Raw genomic sequence first — 6,574 nt, forward strand, 5'->3', positions numbered from 1 at the left:
TCTATGCCTATCACATCAGGTTGCTCATGCACTTTACCAATGTGCGGATGATGAACCTCCCATTTTTCATCTGCGGGAACATAGAGAGGATGAGGAACTTCATGCAGCACAAGACCCCTCGACAGCAGCTCAACAGTGTGTATCACTTTGCCCTTATCCAGATTTTGGTAGACCATTAGTTGGGATTGCAGGGTATTGCTTGGGAGGACTTCATCTCCTGTGACTTTTTCAACACTCCACAGGTAGTTTCAGAGGCAGAGCATGAGGTAGGGGGCCCATCTCATCAGTATGAGCGACATGAGACTGCCACTATGCCAATATACATCACCTATCAGAAAGGCAGTAGACCCTTATTTGCAGCAACAAAGTGAGTGTTATCTCCACCCGGGGTGGAAGGGGCCTCACTTCCGACATCAGCACCACAGGAGCAGGGTAAGGGTAAGGAGCCAGTGCAGGAGGAAGGACCATCAGGTGAGTGAGAGACCGAGTTTGTTCTCCTCCAGGATGATGAGATAGATGCTGAACCAACAAATGAGGAGCTCACAGAGATCATCCAGGAGCAGCAGTCAGTGATTGACTCCTTGTCCCTTGACTTGGAGAGGGCCAAATGGAACATGAACTACCTGGAGTAGAGAAACAAGCAGCTGGAGGACCAGCAGACGATTATGGAGCTTCAAAACATTTGTGAGCATCGCCAAGCTGCTCAAAGGAGAAGAGTTTAGCCCACATCACTGGAGTAGGCGATCAATGAAGACCGGGAGGCCTATCTCGAGATCAGGAACATGAAATTGGAGAGGTTGCTAGACAAAGCCAACCAAGACCTTGCTCTATTGAGACATATGGCTTTCCATTACAGGGTGCGAAACATGAGTGCACAGGCCCGGATAAGGAGTTTAAAAGCAAAATTGAGGAAAGCAACAAGAAGGGCAAAACGGGCAAAAGAGCAAGATAGGCTTAGAATCTTGGCTGAGGCTTCCTTGGCTCAGCATGGCATCCCATAGAGAACTTCTGACCCAAATTTCAAAAAATTTGGGCAAATTTTGGTCACAGGGAAATTTTTGCGGCAAAAAACAGGGATTTTCTCCCTATGCACCGCGCCACTGGCGCGACGCTAAAATTCTAGGGCTCCAATGGAGAAACGGCTTGCATATTTTGATTCAACATCAAAAATTATGACTACTGGTGTCTGGGAAAGAGATTTTGGTAAGGTATGGGTCTCCTAAAGGTCAAAAAACACCCAAAAATGGCCTCTCTGCCACTTTTTTGACACACAGAAAGCAGTCTTGGGAGAATGAAGATTTGGAGGGGAAAATGAGCACCAAATTTGGAAATTCTAGTGGGGTTAGAAAGTAGACAGGACAGGCTTTCCAACAAGCCCACTTGGGCACATTTTGGACACATGAAAGTTCCCCAAAACAGGCCCCAAAGTAGCACGACGCACAGAGAAAATGGTGTGGCGCACAGAGGAAAAATTGCCAATTTTCTTCCGTTTCGCGAAATTTCGGTTCGCGACTTCTCCAAGTGGGCCCGGTCATCTACACTTCGGTTTTTTGGCACCAAAGGCGGAATTTAAAGAGTTTTTTCTCCAGATTTTCTTCTATCCAAGTGGCGAAGGAAGGCAAATGGTCACCCAATGCCAAATGTCATGTTTGTAGCGCTGCACCTGTAGCTGATGGTTGGCTCTCCATCTCCATTTTGTAATGATTCGAGTAACTTCCCAACCCCTGGGCATTCTATCTCTTCCTCACACATTCTATATATTGTATGCAAGTTATTTGCAAAGGGTTGGTTGGCTTGTAACTTCTGGGAGACTGTGGGAAAGAAACTTTGTTTCTTCACTGTGTATTTTTGACAGAGAATTAATGAAAGGCAGCGGCTCTGTTTCATGAGATTCTTGTAGTTGTGAGTGTAGCAAATGTGTCTCTTATGTTCTCATATGTATTTCGTTATGTTTCATAATTCATTTCATGTTCATTTACAGTGAAATTTTCTGAGTGAGATTAGGTAGAATTCAATTTTATTGCTCTGCCTGTGGGAAAATTTCATGTTCAGTGTTATTCTTTTGTTGAAAAGGATTCATGTCCCTATGCCCTTTTCACTTTCTTCAGCAATCTATTCATGCCGCAGTACCTGAAACTAAATTGTTACATTTTCCGCCTACCTTGCCTCACGGAATAATCTGTGCCTTTTGTATTAAATTCTCTGTTCTTTGCTGAGCGCCAGTCGCATAACATCCCAGAAGCTCGGTCATTCATAAAATTGTTTCCCGAATCCCTATTCACTTACTAGCATAAGGTAAACATCGCATTGTAAGTCATCTCAGACTGCTTTCGTCATATATTCACTGAGCGTGACTCGGAGAGAGCCCTCTCCTGTTCTGGTAGGGCTAGCTACCAGAATGAGCGTGGTTTGTGGTTACCCTAATTTTTTCCTTCCTTCAGCCTAAGGCAGATTTAGGTGCTAACAGGGAGGAAGCCATGTATGATACCATTCTGAAGTATTTAATGGGGTGGTTCTCAACTACCGTATGTACAACAAGGAGATCTATGTCTGAAAGATGTGAAAAGGTGGAAACACTATCTAACGGGAAATAAGATAATACTCCACATTGATCACCAACCGCTATAGTACTTGCAAACCCAAATTAAGCTACAACAAACTAACCATTACAAGTGGATGATACTTTTACAACAATTTCATTTATCAATTAAGTATACATAGGGTAGGACAACCAAGTTGGTTGAGATGCTTTCAAGGCCACCCACATCAAATATCACAAATTTGGGACTTCTTAACCATATGGATCCTTTCGCCCATTATTCATACAGAGAGGCATACACAAAGGAAAAGTACTTCAAGGAGGTGTTTTAGTAGTCAGGAAGATAGATTCATGTGCAGAATGGTGACATCATAGTTGAATACCATCTCTAGAATGGGTTACTCTATAGGTTAGGTAAGTTACGTGTTCATAAAGGCGAGCGACTACAACTAATTGAAAAGGCTCACACCTCCAAGGTTGCATGGAACTTTGGTGTAGGGAAGACAATGACCAACTTGCAAATGTATGTGTATTAGCTTAGGATGAAATAAGAGGTAGTTAAGTTCATAAGAGAATTCATGCTTTGTTGCATTATCAAGCCTAGTAACATGAAATAGGGTCTACACCATCCCTTTCTTGTACCCACTTATCCTTGGGAAAGAATTTACATAGACTTTGTAGGAAGTTTACCAACAAATCAAAGGAACATGACAGCTTGTTCATGGTAGTTAACAAGTTCAATAGGATATGTTTCCTATGCCCAATAGAAATACCATAAATGGGTAAGAATTAGTGAACTTGTTCTTTGGACAGGCTTGCATGCAATTTTTGGGATACTAAGGAGAATTTTTTTAGAAAGAGAATATTCCTCGATGCATTTTGGACTACATTGTGGAAGAACATGGACATGAAGTTTAATAGGTCTATAGCATTCCATCCACAGAGAAATTGTAAAACAAAAATAGTTGATGAGACTTTGGTATACCGTTTGAGGGTTTATAATTAGAAACATTTGAATACTTGGTATGAAAATATAGTATATATAAAACACTCTTATAATAGGGCAGTCCACACTTCCCCTAGTAATTCCCCATTTGAATCATTTTTTGGATATTTTCCACCTTCACCTTTGGATATTGAATATGGGGAACAAGGAGGAGTGAGGGAGGATCCTACAAGGGATTCCTTAAAGGAAGAAAAAAATGTTGAGAAGATTAGGTAAATCCATTCACAAATATATTAAATGTTGGAGAAGTCATAGGAAAAATACAAGTCCAAGCATGATCAATATAGAATAGAGAAGCCATTCAAGGTGGGAGATAGAGTATGGTTACAATTGAACAAGGAGAGGTTATAGTGTTTAAGTGAGAAAATAAAGGCTCTGAAGTATGGTTCCTTTTATATAATGGATAAGTTGGGAGATAATTCTTGTAGAATCAGACTAGTATTATACATGTGAATTTACTTAGTGGTGAATGTATAGAATCTGAAACTCTATGAACCTTCCATGTTGGATCAAGAAGAGGAACAAGTCCTACCTTTTATAAAGGATTTGACACTAGGTTCTTAGGTAGAGTTGACAGAGGATACACTTTTCTAAAAGAGGTCCAACCAACTAACCATTAAAGCTACCCACAAGAATAATTGGTTAGCATCCTATGTCTTCTTAGTCATGAATTCTTAATAGATAAATTCTTGCACAATCCTAGACAAACATTAACCCATACCAAATTTATTGGTGCTATTCTCTGGAAACCAAATCATAAGAGTGAATTAACGTTTAATAAGAAGGAATATGAATACTATACAATAGTTGCATCCATATTTACCATCTCATATCATATACATGCACCACATGAACCAAGATATCCAATCAGTTGGCAGACACATAAATATACACAACTAATCAACATCATTATATTTTATTGAATATGATTTACATTACAAATTTGAAGTCCTCAAGTTTACTTATCTGATCAAGATCAAATTCTACCTACAACTAATGAATGGTGAGTCATGTTCCTCGGTACCATAGGTTTAGTTATATTGTACTATTTATTGCATTTAGCCACCCCCGAATAAGACCAAGAGTCGATGAGGGAATTTCTTAGTCAACATTATAGGGTGGATTCATGAAGTCCATTCCATTCTATTTCATCAATTCAAACTCATAAAATTTCTTAAACTCCCATTAAGTCCAAAGCCTAACCAAATGCTTTTGGTGGTTTCTCTCTCAAGAAACCACTGATGTAAAGATAAGGGCCATTCTCTTTTATACAAAAAAAAATAGTATTAGGTCTTAACCCCCTATTGATCCAAGGCTTATTTCTCATTCACAATGTCACCACAATGAGCTTGCACAACAAAAAGGGAGCCCTTATTTAAGTCAATAGTCACTTAGTGCCTTTGCTTTGTACTTTTTGTGTTCATTTCAATAAGCTTTCTTAGTAATTGGCAACATTGGTTCTACACAACACAAAGGGAACCCTTCTCTTGTTGGCTTAGGTTGGGCTGGCCCAGGTTCAAATTTTACTGCACACCAACAAAACCCTCAATCACTGGCCCTCTCGCCAACGACCTGCAAGCAGATCGCAGTCTCACCCGAAGTGACTATGCGAGGTTCCAGAACCAGGTTTCTGCAGCCTAAGGGATGCTGCGATGTGGAAATTTTGTATTTTATTTATGATTTAATACTTTTAAACTACTTCACATTCATCAATTACTTCACACTTATATAGTACTTCACAGAATTACATTCATTACTTAAACATAACATAACATCCATAAACTTCATAGTACTGAAATAAAGTGCAGATAATAAGAAAATTAACACATGAGACACAGATTTTACCATGGTTCATCCTAATGTGGGACTACGTCCACAGGAACTATTATTTATAATATCGAATTTGTACAACAAATAGTTCTTCCCTACACACACAGTTGTAAGGTGCCTGCGTACTAAGATACAGACGGTCTGCGCACTCAGCGCGTAGCCTTTCACCTTTCTCTAAAGTACAGATAAACAAAATACCACCATAAAAATACATTTCGTCAATACTTTTATGCCTTCCTTCTTTATTATTCATCCCTATATATACTATTACAGTAGGGATTACATCACTACATTACCATGGACCCAATACCATGGTTTCCAAAATACAAGGGACTATGGTCCAAAAGCATTCATTTCATACAATACTATATGTTTTTACAAAAAGGAAGGGGCTTAGATGTGAAGTCCCCATACTGTGCAGTGAGTTTTCTGCGTGGTCCTTTTGTGCTCCACTGCTCTGTTGCGTAGTCCACTTCGCACTTTGCGGCATCTTTTCTACTGTGCGCTCCATAAAACTCAGATTTCTTGCCCAAAATACAGCCAAGTTGGGCTACGCCCAACATATCTAAGTCAATATTCCCTCAGTTCTTCCCTTATATGGGGGTGTGCATAATTCAAACAAACTCATAGACAATTCTAGCTAGCTCACCAACTCAATTTAAACTATGTACACTTACTTCACTCACCAAATCTAGGAAAACTATATTCACACACAATGTTTTCTTTCCACATGAGAGTGTCCAACCTGTTTCTTTACTCTTTATTCTATTCTTTTCTTTCACACCAAAGTGATGCTTCCCCTAATCACACTCTACCCAACATGACAATTTTAGTTCCTTCCCTTGCATTACGTGGTCAATTTTGATTTCTCTAGAATTGGTATGTGGGCAATACCTATGGAGTAGTTAGGTACAACTTCGCCTATTTTTGTCATAATTACTGGTAGTTAGGTAGCTCAACCACTAGGTTATAAATTATAGCAATTAATTCATGGTTATGTAATAAAATTTCCAAATCCCTCTTTCTAGATTCCCTCCCTTTCATGGGGTTTCATGGTCCATGTCAAGGGGGCATCAATTGTTATTATAATATAACTATAATTGTTCCAAATAGTTTAACTGATTTACATTACTTGCCCAAGTAGGAGTCACTGACATACTTAATTAAAACTACAATATCAGAGGTTAATTAAAGAATGG

This window comes from Pinus tabuliformis, chromosome X, assembly GCF_031772625.1.
Source record: "Pinus tabuliformis cultivar Carrire ecotype Pingquan chromosome X, CPIR1, whole genome shotgun sequence".
Taxonomy (NCBI): domain Eukaryota; kingdom Viridiplantae; phylum Streptophyta; class Pinopsida; order Pinales; family Pinaceae; genus Pinus; species Pinus tabuliformis.